Consider the following 26,283-nt stretch of genomic DNA (forward strand, 5'->3'; position numbering starts at 1 on the left):
TTGTTGCAGCTGTTTTGACAGTGTTTATTTTGTTGGTAGCAGTGCTGGTAGTTTGCTGGGTAGTAGGTTGATGTGTACTGCATATGGTCGAGACTTAGTTTGCTGGACAGTGTTAATTTGCACAGCAGTGCTGTTTCTACTGCATATTAGTTTGCACAGCAGTGCTGTTTCTACTGCATATGGTCGAGACTTAGTTCGTTGGATAGTGTTAGTTTGCACATCTGTGTTGGTCGAGACTTAGCCATAGTTGGCTACTACATATGGTTGATGTGTATTTGGCTACATCATTTAAACCTTGCTCGATTTTGTCATCCCCTCACCTCTCAAATCACCATGGAAGAACAGACATGGAGGAACTTAGGTTTTTGTTTGTAAATGGGGGTCTTCTGCCTTCGCGTTGATATTTGGAATCCTCTTATTTGGAACTGGAGCGGATTTATGAAATGGCCCGCTTATATGGCTGCCATGTCATGGCTTTTGTGGATGCCATATAGGATACAAAGTGCTGATAGGAATGAGCCGTTAGATTGAAGGCATTAGTGGCCCATTTTGCTAACGGGGAGGACTTTTTTGGCCCAATTTAGTAACGGAGGACACAAGTGAGCTATATACATAGTTAAGCATATTTTTGGACCAAAATAAAGGAGGCCGAAGTTGTGCACCAAAATCCTTGTTTCTGCTCCAGAATATAGGTAATCCCAAAAGAGCCAACACAAAGCCTGCTAAATCGGGAAGTGAAAAAAAAGTTGCATTGCTGAATCAAAGCAGAAAGAAGAAGCCACCAAAAAAATGAAGACAACCAAAGGTGGCAAAGTCATGAACCCTACCGATGCTTATCGCAAGGAAATTCGCAAACGCGAATTGAAAAGGGTAAAATTTCTCAATGCACTTCTTATAAATTCAATTTAACTAGTTGGAGTTGGCTATATATCTATTTTCAAGAATCCATTTCGATTCAGTATTCAATATTTAGTCCTGTTCCAGGTTGCCTTAGTCCCAAACAAGTTGGAGTAGGCTAAATCCTCTTTTTCCATTTGAATTCATCTCAAGCCAACATTATACAAAATAAAAATAAAAAGGAGTTCTAGGAGTTGTATATTGGCTGTTTCAATCTATTTTACAGCATATTGACGACCTTTCATGCTTTGTATGGAGGTTTTGGAGTGTCGCCACTCACATGCTTCTAAAGATTCTTGCTCAATTCTGGCTTTCTATTGCAAAATATAGGAATATCAGGATACTGAATAATTAAAAACAAAAAGATGGTTTTTTACTTATGGTTAAAATCTGTCAATAATGCTTGATTGTACCTTTTCCTTTCACAGAACAAGAAAGAAAGGAAGAAGGTGAGAGATGTTGGTATCTTAAAGAAGGATCCGGAGCAACTAAAAGATCAGATTCAGAAACTAGAAATGATGAGTAAGTTGCTGCACATTTTGAAATTTGTTGTATGCTACTTGTATATCTAGCTGGGTGGGACAGGTGTCGGACATGGCTGGTTGTTTCGTTCCCTTTTTTTTTTTAAAATATTTGTGTGGTGATGTTAAGATTGTGGAGCTAGTGTAGGGCAGTGGAAAAAGAGTACCTTGGTTCTCATATAGCAGACATATTTAAAATTATGTGACCTACTGTGGTTAAACTTATGAGTCATTTGAAGAAACTTTGAGCAAGACTGATGGAACATAAATATCTTGCACCTGCTTGGTGCTTTGTTCTGGAAATGAAACTTATTCTTATCCAAAAAAAGTGATGAAGTATAAACTTAGAGAAATTGCAAGTGACTAAGAACTAGTTTGGATTTGTTGAAGACCTAATTAAGTTAATAAAAACACCCATAAGAAAATAAGTAAATAAAAGTGTGCCCTTTCTAACAATTTTTAAATGAGATAGTCATACACTTCTACATGGTATCAGAGCAAGGTCTTTTGTTCGACTCTCACACGTCACCCATTATCATAAAGAATTTCCATATGCTTGATTCATAAAAAAGAATCACACTTACACGTGAAGGGATATATAAAAGTGTGCTTTCTCTAACCACTTAAGCTTTTAGGTGAAATGACTACACTTCTATAGGATTTATGCCCTGATATATTACAATAAGAGATAATATTTATACTAACACTACCGATAGAAAATTTTAAGAGAGAAAGAAGGACCTTCACATGACATTCATTGGCTTAGAAAAAAGTTGTCATGTGTGATAACGTACATACAAGATGTTCCCGATAAACATGCATTTACATTAAGGATCTGCCTTGAGTCCTGTATTTGTTACCCTAGTTATGGATGAGCTAACCAATATAAGATGATATTGTGTCAATTGACTAAAATAAAGAGAGAGTCAACCAAAATTTAGAACTGTAAAAAAGCACTATGTAGAGTTAGATTTCTAGGATAGGTAAAAGTAATTCAATATATCATTTTAACACCACAAACAAATTGACAAGACACTCGAGGCTCTAAGCAAAAGGCATGAAGCAAAGCACATGCTTCTTCAAACTTCAAAGTGAAGTGCACGATTAATTGAATATATATATATACACACATCAAATTGCAATTAAAATTACTATTTTAGCATCCAATATACAATAGTGACACATGAGATGCAATTGAAGCATTACCAAAATATAATTTCAACAAGGTCAACTAAAATGATAGAAGGTCAGTTGCGATGGTTTGGCCATATCGTAGATCTTCATATGCAATTATGCACTTGTTCTTAGGTGCGACAATTTGATTACTCAAAGTGATAAGATGAGACGAGGTAGATTTAAAGTTTAATGAGAAAGAATTATATTAGAAACGTATAAGCTTGGGAAATCAATGCGAACTTAAAGGATTCATATAGACAATAACAACTAGGTCAGGTGCTTGTTAGGTGTCCTTTATTCTAACTAGAGATTTTGTATAGGGTAGTGTGTGATTTTGAAAATCTCTATTTTTAGAGAATTCCCAATTGCTTGCGAGTCATTTTTTTTAGTAATTGCATGAAATGATTTGAATAGAGTGGGATGGGTATAGATGATTTTTATTACCAAATCCAATGTCCTAGGAATTGATCGATTGATTGATAACATTGTGGTGTGTAGTTCCTGATCGCTAATTTTTTGAATTACTAGGTTGTACAGCATGACTAACCAGCAAGTTGTACTCTTATTTAATGTTATTTTAGTTTCAGAGCTTCTATCTTTACTCCTAAAGTGACAAAAATCCATTTTGATAAATGATAATTGCTGCTTTACATGAAACTTTAAGTTTTTTTTTTTTTTGGCTGGAGCTCATCTTTGGCGCCACCAGGAATAGAAAAGGTGTTGCATGTGGAATTTTGGAGAGCTCTTGCGCAAATTTTATGGACATGCATCATGCTCATGGAATAAAATGGCATTAGAATTAGTTGTAGGGCTGGCTATCAAAATGTTCTCATGCTCAGGGAATAAAATGACATTAGAATTAGTTGTAGGGCTGGCTACAAGGAAAAAAAGATAAGTTGTTGGAGCTTGGATTGTCCAGAATTTCGTTTAAAATTGTGTTTATCTTATTCTTATTTTAATATGAAGATGTTTTGACATACACAGAGGCTGAAGGTGCTCTAGACAAAGCAAGGAAACATAAAAAGAGACAACTTGAGGATACACTTAATCTTGTTCTCAAGAAAAGAAAGGTAAGGTTTCCTATGTAAAATATTCAGATACCTCTGTGCAAATTGAGTTATTTGAGATCTAATGTAACCCAAAAAGAATAAACTAGAGTTTATTTCTAGTTTTTCACAACTTGAGTTAATTATATCTGAATTTTTTTTCTTTCACGAGGAGCTGATCATTATGATCTAAATTTAATATGTGCAACTCATTGCTGCATGGCAAGGTTCGAGAGTTCTGACAGGAAATGTAAATGTTGGAATACTACTACTCGGGCGACTTTTCTGGTCGATTTGGAGAGAGAATAAGCTATCTTTAAATGAAAAAGAGGCTGTTCACTAGCTAGGATGCATTAGATGACATTCTTCTACAAGTCGCAAAATTCGCAGGCCAAAGATGTCTGACAATCTGCTGCTGTATCCTCCACCGCCACCATTTGACAGTGTCTGTTTTTTCCTTATCCCTCTCCATTTATATGTACAAGTTATGAAAAAAATTCAGCTTAACTATTTTTGAAACCAAACAAGAAATATATATGTTACCCCCTCTGATCCAGTTTATGGGACCCCATTTCCTTTTTAGTTTGATTTATTAATAATGAACCCCTTTTTAAATATGGAAATAATTTTAACTTGAACTTTTCATTTTAGCCTTAATGACAAGCTTTTATAGCCATACAAACTTTATGACATGTTTGAGATCACAAGTTTTAAAATTCTTATTGCCACAAAATGTTATGACATGTTTAGCACCACAAGTTTCAAAAATTTTCTCTTCTTTCTCGTATTTCCAAGTCAAATAAGATCACCTAAATTGAAACAAAGGGAGTAATAATTAAGATTTGGACTAGGTATAGACATCGAGGGTGCTAATTAGCTTGTAAAGAGATACATATATTTGGTGATGTCAGTACTACTCGTCTTTCGTGCTAGCTATTTGATAAAGTGAAATCACATGGAGTCGACAAATACTCTAGATTCTTCTGGAAACTCCTGATTTTGTTCCTCCACCTGATTGACAACATAGGTTGAAAGGTATCTTTTTTTGAGATTATTTCCTGTTTGATGTGTTGAAGTGTGTGACCATCTCTATTCTTGGTTTACCCAACGTTGGACCTTATATCATGTTTTCCACACTCCGGATGTCTAGGCCATTTGGGGGTGTTAGAGACTAGAGTCCTACATCGAGAGAATGAGTTGTTTCTCCTTGTGTAGTCTTAAGACAATCCTTACGTCATGAGCTAGCTTTTGGAGTTTAAATCAGGCCCAAGGTCCATTTCTTAACATTTTTTTTTGATAAGGTAAACGTTTTATTAATAAGGTATCAAGATGGTAAAAAAAGTTACAGAGAACACCCCAAAACAATCATATCCTATAAGCTTCCAAGTAAATCCAGAAACTCTAAAAACTTTTGATGTTCTGTTGATACACTGCTTTTACACCAATAAAATAAGTTGTGAATACATTTGTTTCTAATTCTAAAAATGTGCTCCCTATGTCCTTCAAAACAAGCCTGGTTCCTTTCCAGCCATAAAGTCCAGAAGATGCATAATGGGATGGTTCTCCATATTTGCTTCAGTCTTCTAAGTACTCTTTGACTATACCACTCTTCCAACAAGCTCCTAACAGTCGGTGGCATCACCCAAGAAATTCCACATATGTTCAAGAATAAATCCCAACATTGTCTAGCAATTCTACAATGAAGCATAATATGATTCACTGATTCTTGATCTCCTTCACATAAATAGCATCTATTGCTAAGATTAAAACCTCCTTTTTGCAAATTGTCGTGTGTCAAACATGCTTCCCAAGTTGCTATCCAACCAAAGCATGCCACCTTGGCTGGAGCTTTTGTCTTCCATATCATCTTCCATGGCCAATTATCCACCCTGTGTCTTGACTGTTTAATCAGCATATTGTAATAACTTTTGACTGAAAACTTTTTTATCCTTTTCCTCTGCCCAGATCAATGCATCCATCTTACTATGATTAATTGAGACTGAATCAAGCTGCTGAAGTAAGAAACAATAGTCTTCTATCTCCCAGTCGTTCAGGTTTCTTCTGAGCTCCACTTGCCAGCCTGATTCTGTGAAAAAATTAGCAATCACTCCCCCCTTATTAAGGGAATAGTTGAATAGAGAAGGATACTTAGATTTCAAGCATTCCTCCCCTATCCATAAATCTGTCCAGAATTTAATTTTTTGCCCATTCCCAACTTCCAGCTTTGTATGTTTCAGAAATTCTTCCCAACGTTTACTAATACACTTCCAAATACCTCATTTTGCCTTCAACTGCAAAGAGGAAGGTCTCCAATCAGTCTTGATTCCATAAATAGCACTGATCAGCTTCTTCCATACTTTATCCCCTTCCTGAGTAAATCTCCATAGCCATTTAAAAAGTAGACTCTTATTGTGGGCTTTCAAATTCCTTATCCCCAAACCACCCCCTTCTTTATCATTTAACACCACTTGCCATTTAATTAAATGCATTTTCTTTTAGTAGCATTGCCATCCCATAGAAAATTATTCCTCATGGTGTTTATCTTTTTCTCCACTGCTACAGGCATAGCAAAGAGTGACATCAGGTAAGTTGGCATTCCATCTAACACACTTTTAATCAATGTGACTCTACCTCCCATAGATAAATATTGCTTCTTCCAGGGAACCAACTTATTTGCACATCTATCCAAAATCCCTTGCCACATGTTCTGATCATTTTTTCTAGCACCCAGAGGTAGCCCAAGATATACTGTTGGAAATCTCTCAACCTTACAACCCAAGATAACAGCCAACTCCTCAACTGTATCATCAGCATTAATGCTAAATATGTTGCTTTTGGCCAGATTTGTTCTTAATCCAGTCACTGCTTCAAAAATTTGCAGAACTCCTTTTAGGTATAGAATTTGTTCTTTCTCTGCTTCACAAAAGAGAAGGGTGTCATCAGCATATAATATATGAGAAACTGTGACTCTATTATAACCAGATCTACCAAAATGCATCCCTTTAATCCATCCCAATTTCTCTGCCTTCATTAACATCCTACTAAACACTTCCATCACCAAGGTGAGCAAATATGGGGACAAGGGGTCCCCTTGTCTCAAACCCTTTGAGATCTAAAATAACCCTGGGGATTTCCATTAATTAACACAGAAAAACTTGCGGTAGATACACAAAACTTGATCCAGTCAATCCCTCTGTCTCCAAAGTTCATTTGCCTTAGAATGTTTAACAGACAAGACCAATTCACATGGTCATAAGCTTTCTCAAGATCCAATTTGCAAGCAACACCTTTTTTCTTCATTCTCAGCAGATAGTCAACACTCTCATTTGCAATCATAGCAGCATCAATTATTTGCTTGCCCTTAATAAATGCATTCTGGCTATTTGATACTACTTTATCAATTACCACTTTAAGTCTTTTTACCAGCAGTTTTGCAATGATCTTATATACGCTTCCCAACAGACTACTAGGTCTAAAATCTTTCACCTCTTTAACTCCCTTTTTCTTGGGGATGAATGCAATGAAAGTAGAGTTCATACTTCTGATAAAGGAACCTTTTTATAAAAAGCCTCCACAGTTTGCCACACATCATTCTTAACTGTATTCTAGCACTTTTGGAAGAAATAAAGATTGAAGCCATCAGGTCCTGGTGCTTTATCTCCTCTGAATGATTTAATAACATTTTCCAACTCTTCCATAGAAAAAGGTACTAAGTTCAAATCTCATTGCCATCCATTATCAGAAAAAGAATTTCTCGATGCTTGGCCATGAAAAACAATCTGGCCTGTACATGAGGAGACATGTTGAAAATATAATTAAATAGTAAATAAAGTATGTTCTCTAACAGCGTAAGATTTTAGATAAGATGATCACACATTTCAGCACCCTATGAGGTGAAAACAAGCCGGACTCCTCTAATTGAATGTCTTGGTTTAACCAATGAACGCAAGAGTTGAAGTTGCATCATCTTAAATGTTTATAGGAGTAATCTATCATTCACTACGCTCTCTGAACTCTTCACTTTCTAGATAAAGTATTAAGAAGTTTAAGCAGGTCTATTTTATTTCTGTTCTCCCACTATATCCGAATGTTATGGTACACTGTCCAATAGAATTTACCATTTCAAAAATTTAGATATATTCTGTGTCATTCTAAAATGAAAGGACGTCTGATTTCTGATGGAAAGAGTAAGAGGTTGTTTGGTTCAAGGGATTAGGTGGGTTATCCTGGTATAAATTTTGGGATTTAATTTATCTTGTATTTGGTTGGAGTTATTAGTTAAAACAGGTATTTTTTAATACCAAAATCTTGGTATAGCTTATCCCATATAGAATGTGGGATAAGTTATCCAGGTTTTAATCCTGGGTTTAATCCCAGAATTATAACCCTGGGATATCCTGGTTTTAAACCAAACAACCCCTAATTATTTTCACTAGACTTGAATCTTTGAATAATTAGTTTTAGAAGATACATCATGGTAGGCATGCTGCAAGTTTGGTGATGACATCTCTCATAGTTTAGCTGGTAGAGTTCAGTGGTTTTAGTTGGAATGTACAGGAAAAAAATATACTTTCAAGATAATTACCAAAAGAATATACTTTCAAGTTAAATTTGTTTTGCTTGGTATTGGGATGTTTATGTTCTTTACCCTTTGATTCTATATCATGATTTCGATGTCTTGTTGCTCACTGGCAATGCTTTTTTAGGAATATGAAGAGAAATTGAAAGAAAAGGGTGAAGAGCCAGTAATGTTTAGGTAAGAGAAGGCCTCTCTTGTATTATTGATGTTGTGAGAATTCCCCTTTCTCCTTAATACTTTATTACATCTGTTTTTCCCACTCTCTGCAGTCACCTGGGCCCCCTCAAAGGCGGACCACTGCGAAAGAGGAAGAAAGGGTCAATCACCCTAAACCTGAAGTAAGGTCTTGCTTCACTCTTACGTTTTATGGAAGTTGCTTTTGCCGATCCATGAATAACATGGCATATGTGGATGCAGGACTCAGTTTATTATCACCCCACACTGAATCCTACTGGAGCTCCTCCTCCTGGAAAACCTCCCATGTTTAAGTCAACAATAGGTATCTATAGTTCATATCTCATGTTAATTTTATATTGCTACTCTCTCTCTCTCTCTCCCCACCTCTGATCCCTCCTGTTTCAAACTGCAGGACCTAGAATACCATTATCAGCTGCTTCATCTAGTGGTGCTGCATCATCTTCGAAGTCAGATGTGGAAGATGGTGCTTTACCAGCTCTTCCACCACCTCCATTGCCCCCAACTGGTGATGCAGATTCTGTGGATGGGATGCCTGCATCTTTACCTTTACCTCCTCCACCTCCTATGCCGCCAAAGCCTGTAGTGACGGACATGGGTGCTTCATTGCCACACATTCTTTGCCCCCACCACCTCCTGGTCCCCCACCAAAGGAACAGATCTCTGTTCATCCTCCACTTCCTCCACCTCCTCCTCGACCCCTTCATCAATCTGCTCAACCTCCTCATCCTGGCACAGGTAGAAATGAGAGGGATAAAAATCATTCTGAACTGGATGAGATGGCCTCAAGAGAACAAAATCAAGTACACGTCTTAGGAAATCTTATTAGATATATATCTAAAGATCCCTTTCTGGAACATTAAAAGTGAACTTGTTTGTGGTTGCTACTCCCTGGCCCTAAAGTTGTTCCCTATCTCTTTAACTTCTCAGGCATCAACTGTGCTTCCTCCTCCACCTGGAATGCCATTGAAGTCAGATGGCATGCCTGCTCAATCTGATGCTAAAGCTTCAGAAATGAAGTCATCTTCAATTGCCGCCGCCACCTCCACCACCCACGGCAACAGCCTCTAGTTCCTGGTCCTGCCATGGTCCCAACTCTTCAGCCTGACGTATTACCTCCTAGAATATCTCGATTCCCTCCACCCCTACCTCTAACTGATATGCTGCCCCCACCTGGAATTGCGATCCAGCCTGTTCCACCTGGAATGATGGCCCCTCTAATGCCAAGACCACCTTTTGGACCTCCTGCAGGACCTCCACCAATGATGAGACCACCTCTTCTGCCTGGTCCTCCTCCTTTTCAAGAAGATGGTGCTAGACTGCTTGCTCCTCAAAAGCCATCATATGTCAAATCAGCTGCTTCAACAGTTGTTAAGAGGCCTCTAGCTCAGCATACACCAGAACTTACAGCAATGGTGAGTAATCTTCCATTTCACCCTTTCTTGTACCTTTGTTATCCTGTATTTATTTGCATCAACTTTCAAGTGTATTTTGAAAGAAAGGCTGAAACTTTATATAAACTGAAGTAGAGGTGTTTGTGTCAATTAACTATGTGGTGTAACCTCACGGATGTATGTGAAGTTAGATAATATTTCCGAGACTTTTTAGCAACTCTTCAGGAATAGACAGGGATATATCTATAAACAACTTTTTTACCTTCGCCGTGCAATCTTGTTGCTGGTTTTTGGTTGATGAATAAAACTTTTTGCGTAGTTATCATTGAGCAAAAACATTATTAGGTCAAATTTTCAACAACCCAAATCGTAGCCCTTTGTTGTCGGTGATGAAACCCTATAGGCTTTGTCTTTAAGCACCCAAGCATATCCCTAGCCAACTCATAGTTATCGTTAAATGTCACCATATTCGTTGTCCTCTCCGTAAACCCATCAATGGAATTTGTGATATCTCTTCATACTGGAGAATAAAGTATAGGGAGCAGGAATGAGCGAAAGAAATGGGTAGGTGAAAGAGGGAAGGGGGAACCTGGAGAAAGGAAAAATTCCTAAAAATATCCCTATTTGTAAGTTGGGAGAAAAATTGTCATCCACTCCCAGGATAAATTAATTAATCTCAGGTATTTGGAGGAATAATCCAAAGGCAGCTTTATTCAGAGCTGCTAAACTACTTGCCAAAGAGACGATCCCAGTGAGAATGTGTGGATTATCTCCCACGTTTTTTCTCCTACTTCAATGTGTAATATACCCTCTTTCAAACCTAGGAGATAAGAAGGAAAATGTGCCTTATCCAACTTGAAAAAAGAAAATGTTAAACATGCACTGATTCCACAATTTTATTATAATTCCTACAAATGTCACAAAGTTGGTTTTATAAAAAAAACAAATGTTGTTACCATTATGATTATTGTCACGATCCATTTTCTGAACAAGTCGTGACCGGCACCCGATCGGTAAATTTGACCAAGCGAACCATCTGCGCTCATCAAAATGATTATAACTTCAAACTTTATATGCAACAAGGCAATACTTTAATCAAATACTTTTAATAAAGTTGAATATCTAAAATAAACCAACTCCAAAACTTTATTCGTAGTAGCTACTGAAATACTTCAAAGTTATTATCAAAAATATCTGAATCTTAACCCACCGATTGTGTCTATGAAGCCTTTACTGATAAACTGACGCACTGCTAAGTAAACAAAGAAATAGCTAAATAATGATGACTCAAATGAATACTCCACGAACGAAAGCGGAGCTCACCAATAGCACTGGAAGTGAGGGAAATCCTAACCTGTAGCATGTTCGCCTGCAAAATCGGTTCCTAAGTTGTACCGCAGACCACCGCAGGTTCCTAAAAGAGAACATCCAGTATTTTGGAAAGCGTTAAGCGCAAAAAAGCGACGAGGCCTCGCTTCACAGAAGCGAGAAACACGAAGCGAAGCGCGCTTTTTTTTTCATGTGAAGCGCAATTTAACACATAAATAAAAAATAAAATAGGCATAGATAAATGGCTAAGAACTCATTAAAAATAACATATTAAGCAAATGACTTTATGCCATTTGAATAATCAAAAATTTACTACAATCAACAATAAAAAAAATAACAATTAATTCACTGATAAATTACAGAAAACAGAAAACAGAGCATAAATTGCAGAAAGCAAAGCATACAGTAGCATAAAACAGAGCACTTTTAATAACAGAAGAAGAAGAAGTCATTTAGTGCACAAAATGAGTGCTTAAAAAGTGAAAAATTGAAAGAATTTCATCAGAAGAAGAACAGAAGAAGAAGAATAACAGAAGAACAAGACCAGAAGAAGAAGAAGAACAGAAGAAGAAGAAGAAGAAGAAGAAGAAGAAGTTGAAGAAACTTACCGAGATCTGGAGAAGAAGTCGTTGGAGCAGCAGTGGTCGTCGCTAAAGTTCGCTGGAGAAGAAGTCGCCTTTTTAGCAAAAAAGCGCTAACCCTGCGCCTCACCTCGCTTCATCGCTTAAAGCGAGAAGCGAGCGCTTTTAATAACACTGAGAACGTCAGTACCATCCATTGTACTCAGTGGATCTCAATGCCCCCCTCCCCTCCCAAAACAGGGAGCGAAACTTTAATAAAATATACATTACAAGCAAAGATTCTAAATGCATGGAAAGCATAAAGCTTCTAAGAATAATTCTTAAATAGTTGCATAACATCAGTTTATGAATATTCTAAAAGAATTTTTTTTCTTTTTCTTTCATATCTAAAAAAATACTTCATGTTATGTTTCGAAAGTTCTAACTATCCTGGCTTATTTTTGTCTTAATCATCATGTGATCGGCACGGGTTCGATCCTAACCTGTTCGAATGGGCCCAATCCACGAGGTGCACTCACTTCATGGTTCTCGGCGCTCATGTATCATACCTTAGCCTGGTTAGGCAAATTCTCAACAACGAGACCCTTGGCTCGTGTGCTTCCTACGTTGGCACAAGTAGTTTCATGAAGTTAGCGCCTGTAAGCACGTGATTTTTGCTTCACGGACGATCGCTCCAAAAGAAAATAAAAAATAGTGACAAATGGCTTCGCTGCACAATTTTTCGATCTTTCCGTAACATGTGTTGTTGGTCATTTGTGTGTCTGCCCATTTTGCATCCAGTCACTATCAAACAAAAATACAAAACTATGTGTCGGTAAAAGAAAATTCAAAAAAATATATATATATATGTGTGCATCGTTCGTTCTAGGCTTTTAGTTAACTTACTTAAATATTTTTGTGATAATTGTGTTAAAATGTTACATTGTTGTTTAGTTTTAATTTCGTTGTTTTATTATCTATTATTTTTATTTTTGTTTTAAAAGAAAAAAAATGAAAAAAAAAGAAAGCAAAAGAGTGAAGGATTAAAATCGATTTGGGCCCAGAAATTGAAACAAAAGGGGCCCAAAAACGGCACTCAAACCCAGTCCAAACCAGGCCTGCCCTGACCACCTCCCGAAACGACGCCGCATCATGCGTCTGATCTAGGCCGTTCAAACTCTCGATCCAATGGCTCAGGACCTCTATCAGTAACCCGTTTCAAAACCTGACCCAGGAACCAATCCGATCCAACCCCTCACTTAAACCAAACGACCCCGTTTAACTGCCAAACGACCCCGTCTCATTTCTCAGCATCAGATCCAAGCCGTTGAGATCATCTGATCTAACGGCTCAGATCCAATCAGCCTCCCCATATATAAACTCAAACCTTCACCCCACGCCCCCTATCCGAACCCCACCCCTTACTCGTCTCCTTCCCCGAGCTGAAACCCCAAACCCTAGCAAGCCGCCCTAGCTTCCCCTCCACCAAAACCCGGCGGCACGAACGCCGGTGACCACCCCCTTCACACCCCTAAAGCATCCAACCACCCTGAACACGAATCCACTAACCACGAACCTCGAATCACCTCCTATCATCTCGAATCTGGATTTGAAGATTCGAGACAAAACTCGATCTATGCCAAACTACCCCATCTTCATACCAGACACTCCCCTGACCTTCCTCGTGACCAAACCAAGCGTGGTTTGGTCCGAATCTACCCACAACTCCCTAAAAATCAGATCTGGAAATCCAGACCTTAGAACACATGCACCTGGGGAATCTGGCCGGCCTTGACAAGGGTTTGAGGTCTAATAGACCTTAATCAAGGTGTTCTCATGTGAGAACACCCTGATTAAAGTTTGTTCGGCTTCAAGAGTTCGAAGTTGAGTCAGGTTTGGGTCATTTTGATTTCAAACTCTTTTTGGTAAGTTTTCCTTTCTTTTGTTTTATTTCTAATTAAGTTGTCAGCATATTTCTTTGTGTTTGTTTGTTATTTTGTTATTTTTCATTTGGATTTCTTCCATCTCTGTTAAAGGCCTTTTTATTTGGTCAATTGTCTTCTGTTTGTGTTCTGAATATACACTGTGATATACGTGCTCATCAATTAGATTAGTCGTCAAACGAGTTTAATTCATATAAGTTCCCAGTGTTTGAACAAATTTGTCTGAAGTCATTCGGGACTCTATACGTGTTGTTTATATGAACGATTGATTGTTATGTGTTACGATTAATATAGTCGAGTCGATATATGTCGTCAATTAGTTTCAATCGTTAATGGTAACAACTTGATTCGTATTGCTTATTTCTGCTGTGATCGTATTTGAGTCCCATTAGAAACTGAATTGTATTGCCTATTGATTTTGTTCAAATCGAATTAAAGAACATCTAGGGGAAAGGTTATGATGGCAGATTCAGACTTTGATTTTAAAACACGATGCCATTTGGTTTAGACCGTGGGCAGCATGTGTATGGTTAGCTTTAAGGAATTAAAATAATTGGACAACATGTGCTGTCAGATTATATTCCTTACTGCCCATACTTTGGTTAAATAAACAAGTGATCAGTACACTTTAACAACCAAAAAAAGAGAGGGGCTGTCAGGGATTTCATGGGAGCTTGGTTATTTAAAACAAGTGAGTGGAAAAACAACAGGGGGGCAATTTTGAGTTGTAAAACAGACTGTAAAGTGTTAAGGTTAGGCTATAAAAGAGGAGACCTTCCATTAGAAAAGGGGTTCATTTTTGGAGTCTTGAGAGATTCTGTGAGTAAGAAAACTGAAAAGGAAAAACAAAAATAAATTTCAGAACATTGTGGATGAGTATTGTCTAGAAGAAACTGTGTAAGAGTCCAGTTGGATCAGGTTGTCTTTGTGGTTTTGCTTTTCTGTCGTTTGCCAAGCTTTCTTGTGGTCATTGGATTTCTGTTGCTATTACATTCAACATTCTGGGCTATTATTTCCTACTCTGTTTTTCTGGGATTGTTTATTTGTTGCTCGACTCCTTGCTGAGCTTCATCATTGTTGGCTGGTCGTTGTTGCTGTGTTGTTGCTGTGAATCTGCTGCGCTGTTGTTTGCTGTGTACTATTCAGCTGATCCTTTTCCTTCTTCTTTTGTTCCTCTATACCAGGTACACAACTAATACTGTCCATGTAATTTGAAAGTCGAGCATGAATACAAAAGGGAAGATTTGAAGACATCTATGTCCACATGTAGTTGCTATATAGATGATTATGTAGTGCGTAATGGTTTACAATCTTGTTTGGGTATTGGAGTTGGTCCTTTCATATAGTGAATACAAAAAAAATGTAGTATGGTTTGATATCATATGTTGGTTAGGTTAACAGACAAAGGGATTGGCAGTATACTAGGCTATGTCTTGAAAATTAGTTGTGTTTTGTAATTAGCGTTCTCTTTTAATGCATGTCAAAGAATAAAACTATCCGCCTTAGTTAATTTTCATTCTCTTTTGATAAACTGCCTCGTTATAATTATCAAGCCACACCCTTATAACAATTAGCACAAGTCCGCGCCCCTCAACCTTATGAAGGTCGAGCCCAGGTCAAAACAGACCAAACAGGCCCGCCTCGGATGAACAGTGGCCCAGGTCTGGCCCATCCCGCATGAGCTGGATTTGGGCCCATAATGTTCGATCAGCTGTCCGTATGCATGGTCATGTTTCCTTATTCTGTAAAAGCATTTTGGATCCTGCTGTAAATAATCTGCAAGCATGTAAATAATTAAGAGATTTTCTTTTATTTTAGAGACGAACTTAATAGGAAATATAGTCATTATAGGTTTATCCTTTAAAATAAGAATGAGATGAGCCTCGCCGCATAAAAAACACAAATTGCGGGGCCCTCAGTAAATACTTGTTTTAAATTATTTAGAATTCAGGAGGGCCGCTTAGTGAATTTCGTGGCCTTCCCAAAAATAATAACGCGATAGTCTCTTTAGGCGCGCGTTTAATAATTTACTTTCTTAAACTCGGGTGTGCATTTCATGCGACCCAAATCCAAATCTCAAAACATCAAATAAAATGCGTTCCGGATTGTGGGTGCATTTCATGTGACGCAGTCCAAAGACGTGTTTTAAGCGATGTTCACATTCTTGTAAATACAATAATAATAAAGCGGTTAAAAGTTAAAATTGGCATATTGGTTCATAATTGTATTTTAAAATCAGATAAATAAGCCGAATATAACAGTTGAGCGACCGTGCTAGAACCACGGAGCTCGGGAATGCCTAACACCTTCTCCCGGGTTAACATAATTCCTTATCTAGATTTCTGGTACGCAGACTGTAATATAGAGTCATTCATTTCCTCGATTCGGGATTAAAATTGGTGACTTGGGACACCCTAAATCTCCCAAGTGGCGACTCTGAAATAATTAAACCAATCCCGTTTCGATTGTCCTTTAATTGGAAAAACTCCCCCTGCGCCCTCGGGTGCGGAAAAAGGAGGTGTGACAGCTCTGGCGACTCTGCTGGGGAGATTCTGTACCCAGAACCACTGGTTCAGGGTTAAGAATTCGAGCTTAAAATAATTGTTGTTATTTGGCTTTATCTATTATCTGATTTTTACATGTTTGAGCCTAACGTGTTAAATGCTGCTTTTACCGCTTTGATATTATTTGAACTGTATATAAACTGTGCCGAAACCCATATCCTTTCTGAGTCTTCTAAATCATGAAGAAGGGTGTACTTCGTACGACTTCTTTTCTGTATAGTGTCAAATCCTAATTTAGAACGAGGTTCGGACAAGTTGCTAAGCCGGTGAAGCTTCTGTATTCCCGGTACGCTGCCCCCCCTCGGCTCGAGCTGTCCGCTCGGGTAAGCCAGGTCTAGAACAAACACCCAGGTTCTGAACCTAGTATAACAAAGCCACATGCCGGATCCCTAGTAGGAACGTTTATTTGCATCATGTGCATTTGACTTAGGGGACTCAACACAGGGGTTGGGTCCGTCTAGGACAAGCAACCTGAAAATAATAGACCAGCTTTTGGCATCCTATGTGCTACAAACATGCATGATGACCGGTTTTGAATGTTGGGAAATTTTTACAAAAAATAAATTTTTATTTTTAAAAAAAAAAAAATAAGATAAATAAATAAATAATAATAAAAAAAATAAAAAAAAATAGAAATAAATAAACCAGTTAGTTTATCACCCGAACTACGTCGGTTTGATTCTCACCGGATGTGAGATACGTAGGCAACCCTCATCGGGTCCAACTCTTTTTCCATTTTTACCAAAAATGATATACCATAAAGCATATATGTATACACATGTATATAAATAATTTTTTTTTTGTTTTGTCCAAAGATTTTTGGTTAGAGTCAAAATAAAGGTTTTTGTTTTCACCTAAAAGGTCACCCTAATAAATGTGCAGGATGAACACAGAGCAAAATAAACCATTCTCAGCCCTCAGCGAGGTCCCTCTACAACTCCACATGTGGTGGAATGACTTGGAAGCCGATAGCAAAGGGGTAATAGGAAGAATATTGGGAGGTTTTGTAAATTTGTTGGGTGTTGAGCCGAGGACAGATATTCTTGAAGCTCTAATACCATTTTGGGACCCCACCTGCAATGTATTCCGTTTTGTTGACTTTGAACTTTCACCGACACTTGAGGAAGTTGCCGGATATGCGGGACTGAATGAGAAGTTAAGAGGGCAATATTTGCTTTCGCCAAGGCCAGTGTCCCCGCATGCGTTTTTGGATCTACTAAGCATTAGTCGGAAGGTACAACATGACGATTTATCAAGAGGGTGTTGTGATCTCCATTTCTTGTATCAGCGGTACGGGACCCCGCAGGGTTTCGAGGAACCGAACCTTGGGCTAACTCACGGAGGGAACAGAAACAAATGGGAAGCAAGACGTACTTTGGCTTTTATCACAGCATTCTTGGGAGTCATGGTCTGCCCAAGGAAGGACAAAAAGATAGAGATAGGTCTGGTAGGGATGGCCGACGTGGCAATCAAAAGAACCAATAGTACTGTGGTTCCTTTGATTTTGTCCGAAATCTACCGGGCTCTAACTATATGCCGAGAAGGAGGTACGTTCTTCCAAGGTTGCAACCTGTTACTTCAGCTATGGATGCAGGAACACCTCCATCACCGAGTAGGATACATGAACCACGGGTTGACCGAGAGGAATTGTATCAGCGGATTGAAGAAGCGCATGACAGGCGCCAGATTTCCTGAAGGTGTCGAAGAATGGGTTACACGGTTAAGGTCAACAACATCTGACCAAATTGAATAGGCATTTGGTTGGTTGACTGATACTGAGGTTATTTACATGTCGGCTGAAGAATGTCATGTTCTCTTAATGGGGCTTCGCAGCATCCAGCCATATGCCCCTCATCGGGTATTACGACAACTGGGCAGGTTTCAAGTAGTCCCTAATGATGAAAATCTGAGCAAGCATGCCTTGGAATTAAGCCCGGGAGTCATATTCCCCGAGGGGAAGATTAGAAAACTGTGGCATGAATGTAGATTCTTGGAGCCCAAAACCATGGTACGAGAGCTAGCTAAAGGTGAGGTAGACCCAAAGTACGATGCTTGGTTCGAAAGAAGGTTTCAGACTCGGCAAAAACCTGCTAAAAGGGCCCACGTCCAACACTTCACCGATGATTCACAAGAGCAATGGGGATGGTTAAAAAGGGAGAAAGGTTACTGGGTCGAAATCGGGAAGCTAAAGCAACAAGTTGAAAGGCTTGTATTTGAGAACAATGCGCAAGTCGCCTCGGAGCAGGCTGAAAGAAACAAGTTAGCCCAAGAAAACCAAACCTTGAAGGCCCGCCTTCGCCAAGCCAGTAAGAGTAACGTTGACCGACAGAAGCGTCGCTCTGATGAAAGATTGATAGCAAGTTTGAGAAATCAGGTTATCCAAGGCCAAGAAGAATTAGAACAATCAAGAGCTTGCATAACAAGGATGAAGGTCAGAGGGGCAAAGTACGCAATGGCCCGGAAGCAGCATTTGCAACAGGTCATAAGGGATTATGAAATGAGCGTCAGAATATTAAGGGAGACGAGCTCCACTCTACATGATCGGATCGTCAAACAAGCACGAGACGCCCAGGCCGACAGAAGACAGTGCTACGATGCAATGGCCTGCATGGAAAGACAAATGGAGTTGTTTCAGGATCAACTTGCTGACGATGCTCAGGCACTGGGGTTAAAGAACCAACAAATCAGGCAGTTGCTCAGTGAAAGAGATAGCATTCGAGCAAGGATTGATGAAATAGGGCATTACATCTACATGAAATGCTTGGCATGTGAGCGAACACCTCGGAAGACCCTCCTTGTTTCCATCATGGTCTGCGTCCACCGGATTATGAACGAGTTGAAGAACCTGCAAAGAGACCTTACACCTAGAGCCGCGGAAAGGCCGAATGATGCCTCGCGGGCCCTTAAATTGGAGAATTAGTTTTGGTCAAGTCCTGTTTATTTGGCTTTGGTTGTTTTTCCATATGTTGTTTTCTTTTCATTAAACCAAGTTTAAAACCGTGGAGTCTGTACTTCTGCTATTTTTATTTTAAGTACTGTGTAATAGCAAATTTTGATAATGAAATTAAGTGACTCCAGAAGAATTACTGTGTGTCTTTGCTTTGAGGCAGAACTACGCCTGGTCTGATTCGCGCGGGGACGTGATACGTAGGCAATCCCCATAAGATTCGACCGCTTTTAATAAATAAAGAAAAGAAAATGTAAATAAAATAAAACACAGGGTTTCGCAAAATACTTTAAAGAGACGAATGAACAAACCGGGATGACGCATGTGGTTTGAAGCAAGGCATGTAGAAACGGTTAACTGCCTAGGTGCATTGCATCCTCTATGTGTTATGATCAAATCTGTTAAGCTCTAACACTAACAAAGTTTGTTGTTGTCTGATACCAGACAGTTAGTTGTTAAAGAATTCTGGCAACACATTCATACCAAACCAGATCCAAAGGACCGATAGCATCAAGCATGACTACTTCGGAGAATAGCAATGAGGAAGAAAGGCCGATGAGCCAATTGCTAAAAGAGGCAATGGAAAAGATTGAAAGGATGGGACTAGAGATGCATGCAATGCAGCTAGCCCTGGCCAAAACACAAAAGAGCCCTGAGACACTGGGACACATGCCGGAATACCCGCACTCTGGCCCTTCCACAAGCCGCCCAAACCCCCTCTATCATCAAGAAAGAAGCCCTCATGATTCCCAAGCTCCACCACCCCATCAACCTCTCCCAACACCCAACATTCCCATTTTTGTGGGACGTACATCAGCTCCTTTGCAGCGAACGACTAGTGAGCCATTGTTTCAGGCTCACGACACCCAATACTATCCCCCTGAGCCTACATTCCACGCACCGGAACCACAGGCTTACAATCCCCATTTGGAAGTACCGGCAGAGGTTGAGAAGCCGGTTAAGGCCCCTAAACAGGAAGAAGTGTTGAGAAAGTTCAAAAGCCTGGAGCAATCCTTCAGGAATTTGCACGGGCTGGGCAGTCAAGTCAGCGTGGCATACAAAGATCTGTGCCCTTTCCCAGATGTCCAACTCCCGGCTGGGTTCAAGATGCCCAAGTTTGATTTATATGAAGGGCACGGTGATCCCATGGCACATTTGCGGGGATTCTGTAGCAAAATGAGAGGGGCAGGAGGCAAGGATGAGCTTTTGATAGCTTATTTCGGCCAAAGTCTGAGCGGATCTGCACTGGAATGGTATACCAGGCAGGATTTCAGCAGGTGGTACATGTGGGATGATCTGGCGCAGGCTTTTGCAGGTCATTTCCAGTACAATCTAGAGATAGTCCCTGACCGTCTCACGTTATTGAGAACTGGGAAGAAACCCGGGGAAAGTTTTCGCGAGTTCGGGTTCCGCTGGAGAGAACAAGCAGCTAGAGTCGATCCTCCCATGAGAGAGGGAGAGATGGTGGACTATTTTTTGCAGACATTGGATCCAACCTACTTTGGTCACTTGGTGACGACGGTTGGAAAATCTTTCAACGAGGTGGTCAAAATTGGGGTCATGATAGAAGAAGGTTTGAGGTCGGACAAGATCTTGAATTATTCGGCGCTTAAGGCCACAACCCAGGCTATTCAAAGCGGCACGGGAGGTGCGCTAAGAAGAAAGAAAGAAGAGGTTGCCACGATCGAGGCAGGCAGTTGGTCCAGGGCTGGCAGGCCGCACTACAACCAACCCAGACCCCACAGGTCAAACTACCCATACAACCCACCACAAAATTTCTATCCGCCTCGAGAACCACATTGTTCAGTACACCAGGCCCAAGCATACACTCAGCCTCCGGTTCGCCCACAATGGCGCTCGCCGACTCCCCAGAACATATATGCACCACCACAAAACACCTATCCTCCACCGAGGGCGTATAGAAACCCTTCGGGGGCAGGTTTCCGGGGAAATCCAGATGCCAGGAATGACAGGTTGCGGAAGCAAAGAACCTTCACCGAACTGGGAGAAACCTACACCGCTGTGTTCCACAAGCTGCGGCAATTGGGTTTGGTAAGTCCTGTCCCTACTCGGGAACCAAATCCCCCGCATCAGAATTTAGATCGTTCAATCAGTTGTGAATACTGTTCAGGGATGCTCGGGCACGATACCGAGAAGTGTTGGAAGTTAAGGCATGCCATACAGGATCTTATTGACACCAATAAGATCGAGGTCCAGACACCGGAGGCCCCTAACATCAACCAAAACCCACTGCCAGCGCACCACGAAGCTCACATGATTGAGTTGGTGTGTGAGGGAGGAGAATTAAGAAAACCCTACAAACAGTGATGATGATCCAAGCCGCCCCGAAAGAAGTCTTAACCAGTGGAGCAACGAGTATACAGCCGCAGGGTGAAGGCGTCAAGCCGGTAGTGATATTGGGGAAGAGCCCGTCCGTCATAGCAAGCAAACCCGAGCCAAGAAAGTTGGTAATACCAGGGATCCTGCCCACACCGGAAGTCATGTTGAAAGGGGTATGTAGAGAACGGGTGACCATAAAGCCGGTGGTCCAACTGCCGATGATTGACAGCAGGGCTGTGCCCTGGAAATATGAAAAGGCAGTGGTGACGTACCAAGGAAAACAGGTGGAAGAAGTCAGTTGTGAAGCGCAAGGGCTGACTCGATCAGGTCGATGTTTTGCTCCGGTGGAGTTAAGAAAGACCAACCCAGTGGCAACCAAGAAGCCAGTGTCAGAAGAAGAGGCTGAAGAATTCTTGAGGAAGATGAAAGTACAGGACTATTCTGTGGTTGAGCAGCTGAGAAAAACACCTGCCCAGATCTCACTATTGTCATTACTCCTCCATTCCGAGGAACATCGTCGGGCCCTGTTAAAGATATTGAACGAGGCCCATGTACCCAGTGAGATTTCTGTAAACCACCTGGAAACCATTGCCAGCAAGATTTTCGAGGTGAACAGAGTGACATTCTCAGATGATGACCTGCCGGTGGAAGGAACGGAGCACAATAAAGCTTTATACCTAGCTGTCAAATGTGAAGACTCGGTGGTAACCCGAGTATTGGTGGATAACGGCTCAAGCGCCAATATTTGTCCATTATCCACCCTGGACCAGTTAAAGATTGACCGTGGAAGAATCCGGGAGAATAACATCTGTGTCCGGGGGTTTGACGGAAACGGAACAGCCACTGTGGGGGATGTTGTACTTGAACTGACCATTGGTCCGGTCTTGTTTACCATGGAATTCCAGGTATTGGACGCCACAGTATCTTACAACTTGCTGTTAGGACGACCTTGGATTCATGCAGCTAAAGCGGTTCCTTCCACCCTACATCAGACAGTGAAGTTTGAGTGGGAAAGACAAGAGGTCGTGTTGCACGGCGAGGATACAACATGCACCATGAGCGGAACCATTGTGCCTTTCATAGAGACCACTGATGACAAAGGTCCTTGGGTCTACCAGATTTTCAATACAGGGTCGGCCAACAAAATTTCTGAAGGAGAAATCATCCCGTGCCCTAGGGTAGCTGCCACAACAGTCATGATGGTATCAGAAATGCTGGGTAATGGATTTGTGCCGGGAAAAGGCCTGGGAGTTGAACTTCAAGGGATAGTCCAACCTGTCTCCCTTCCTAAGAATCTGGAAACTTTCGGGTTGGGGTTCAAACCAACCGCAGCAGACAGGAAGCAAGCGCGAAAAATGAAGAAGAGGGTCTGGTCTCTGCCTAAACCAGTGCCACGCCTCTCAAGGTCTTTTGTTAAAGCAAGTGCCAAGGAGTCAGCGATCCCAAAGATTCGAGGACCTTTGATCGGTATAAGTGAAGACCTGAATCAGAGTTTTGAGAGGCTATTTGCGGATGTCAGTATGGTGGAAGCTGGAGAAGGTTCCAGCAGAGCAGAGATACAATTTGTGGGGCCTGAGGCCAAGACCAACAATTGGACGGTTACTCCTCTTCCTGTCCGAGGGGAGTCTTGGTAGTAGGCTTTGATTAATGTTTTGTTTGTTTGTTTGTTTGATCGGATTATTCAAGGGTGTAATCCCAATTTTACTTTCGTTTTGTAAAAGTGTGAACCCTTTTTATCCTGCAAATTTAATAAAGTTCTTTTCTTTTGTCCCATTTTAATTTCTTGTTTTGTTCTTTCTGAACAGTTCTCTTTTTACTGGTCCTAATGACATGGCATGCACAGCGGATCTTCGACCTAGTCTAATAAATCAATCTAAAACCGACTCAATGATGCAAAAGGTCGTTTGTGACGGTGAATCTGAATGTGACGAAGGTGAAGCCTTCGAAGAAATAAACAGAGAACTGTGCCAATTTGAAGAGAAACCCAAGCCTAACTTAAATGACACCGAGGCTGTGAATCTAGGAGACGCTGATAACGTCCAAGAGACCAAAATTAGCATCCACATTGAGCCGAATGTCAGAATAGAATTGATCAAAACTCTCAGGGAATTCAAAGATGTTTTTGCCTGGTCCTATGATGATATGCCTGGATTAAGCACCAATTTAGTGGTTCACAAATTACCCACTGACCCGGCATACCCTCCGGTCAAGCAAAAATAAGGAAATTTAAAACAGAAATGAGTGTAAAGATCAAAGAAGAAGTGATTAAGCAGTTGCAATCGAAGGTCATTCGGGTCACTCGATATCCCGAGTGGTTGGCCAATGTGGTACCAGTCCCAAAGAAGGATGGAAAAATCAGGGTATGTGTCGACTACCGCAACCTCAACAAAGCAAGTCCCAAGGACAATTTTCCGTTACCCAACATTCATATCCTGATCGATAATTGCGCTGGGCGCGAGATCGGATCCTTTGTGGATTGCTATGCGGGTTATCATCAGATCCTAATGGACGAAGAGGATGCTGAGAAGACAGCGTTTATTACGCCGTGGGGAACCTACTGCTATCGGGTAATGCCGTTCGGGTTAAAGAACGTTGGGGCAACATACATGCGAGCAATGACTGCTGTGTTTCATGACATGATACACAAGGAAATCGAGGTGTACGTCGATGATGTGATCATCAAATCTTGGCGTCAGGAGGACCATGTAGCAGACCTAAGGAGATTTTTCCAAAGACTCCGGAGGTATGATATCAAGCTTAACCCGGCCAAATGCGCATTCGGGGTTCCATCAGGAAAGTTGCTAGGATTCATCGTCAGTCGACGGGGAATTGAGTTAGACCCGTCCAAAATTGAATCCATCCGAGATTTGCCACCGCCAAGGAACAAAACAGAGGTAATGAGTTTGCTGGGTAGACTCAATTATATCAGCAGGTTCATCGCTCAACTCACAGCAACTTGTGAGCCCATATTTCGGCTGCTGAGAAAGGACGCTGCAGTAGGTTGGACAGCAGAGTGTCAGGAGGCCTTCGACCAAATCAAAGGGTATCTGTCTAATCCACCCGTATTGGTCCCGCCTAAGCCCGGGAAACCCCTAATTCTTTACCTGACGGTCTTGGAAAATTCATTTGGTTGTGTACTGGGGCAACATGATGACACAGGGAGGAAGGAGCAGGCCATCTACTATCTTAGCAAGAAATTCACAGTGCATGAGGTCAAGTACACTCAACTCGAGAAAACGTGCTGCGCCCTAACTTGGGTAGCTCAGAAGTTGAAGCACTACCTGTCTTCATATACTACTTATCTCATATCCCGCTTGGACCCATTGAAGTATATCTTTCAGAAACCTATGCCTACGGGAAGGTTGGCAAAGTGGCAAATTCTGCTCACAGAGTTTGATATCATCTATGTGACGAGGACGGCCATGAAAGCCCAGGCGCTGGCAGACCATTTGGCCGAGAATCCCGTTGATGAAAAATACGAGCCCTTAAGAACGTATTTTCCTGACGAAGAGGTGATGCATACGAATGAGTTGGAATTACCCGAGGAACCGGGTTGGAAGCTTTTCTTCGATGGAGCTGCAAACGCAAAAGGGGTTGGAATAGGAGCAGTACTCATTTCTGAAACAGGATGGCATTATCCTGTTACGGCTCAACTGCGCTTCTATTGCACCAACAATATGGCCGAATATGAGGCTTGCATTCTGGGTTTGCGCTTGGCTGCTGACATGGATGTCCAAGATGTCTTGGTCTTGGGAGACTCGGACCTCTTGGTACATCAAATTCAGGGTGAATGGGAAATACGAGATCTAAAGCTCATACCATACCGACAATGCTTGCATGATCTGAGCAAGAAATTTCGATCGGTAAAGTTCAAACACATCCCGAGAGTTCACAATGAGGTTGCGGATGCCTTAGCCACCTTAGCATCAATGCTGCACCACCCTGACAAAATGTATGTTGACCCTCTACACATCCAGGTCCGTGATCAGCACGCCTACTGCAATGCCATAGAAGAAGAAGCAGATGGCGAACCCTGGTTTCATGATATCAAGGAATACCTCAGGATGGGGATATATCCGGAACATGCCTCTGGGGACCAAAAAAGAGCCCTTCGGCGTTTGTCGAATGGTTTCTTCCTCAGTGGAGGAGTATTGTACAAAAGAACCCCGGATTTGGGATTGTTGAGATGCATAGATGCCGGGCAGGCAACGACGGTTATGGCGGAAGTACATGCCGGAGTTTGTGGGCCGCACATGAGCGGATATGTATTGGCAAGAAAGATCCTTCGAACAGGGTGTTATTGGCTAACCATGGAACACGACTGTATCACTTTCGTAAGGAAATGCCATCAGTGCCAGATACATGGAGATTTGATTCATTCTCCGCCAACAGAGTTACATACGATGTCAGCACCCTGGCCGTTTGTAGCATGGGGCATGGATGTCATTGGGCCCATCGAGCCAGCAGCGTCCAACGGTCATAGGTTCATTCTAGTGACCATTGACTACTTCACCAAATGGGTTGAGGCTAAAACCTTCAAATCAGTAACCAAGAAGGCAGTGGTGGACTTTGTTCACTCCCATATCATCTGCAGATTTGGGATCCCAAAAGTGATCGTCACGGATAACGGTGCGAATCTTAATAGCAGCTTGATGAGAGAGGTATGCCAACAATTCAAGATTACACACCGCAATTCCACCCCATATCGTCCTAAGGCGAATGGAGCAGTCGAAGCAGCCAATAAGAATATCAAGAAGATACTGCGAAAGATGGTGGAAGGTTCCAGACAATG

The 26,283-nt window shown here is 41.0% G+C and overlaps 1 pseudogene; it reads left to right on the forward strand.

Annotated features, from left to right (window-relative positions):
* Positions 1-664: 664 nt before the first annotated feature.
* Positions 665-26,283, forward strand: part of LOC107831846 (protein EARLY FLOWERING 5-like) — a 59,627-nt pseudogene continuing 34,008 nt past the window's right edge.

Source organism: Nicotiana tabacum, chromosome 8, assembly GCF_000715075.1.
Source record: "Nicotiana tabacum cultivar K326 chromosome 8, ASM71507v2, whole genome shotgun sequence".
Lineage (NCBI taxonomy): Eukaryota > Viridiplantae > Streptophyta > Magnoliopsida > Solanales > Solanaceae > Nicotiana > Nicotiana tabacum.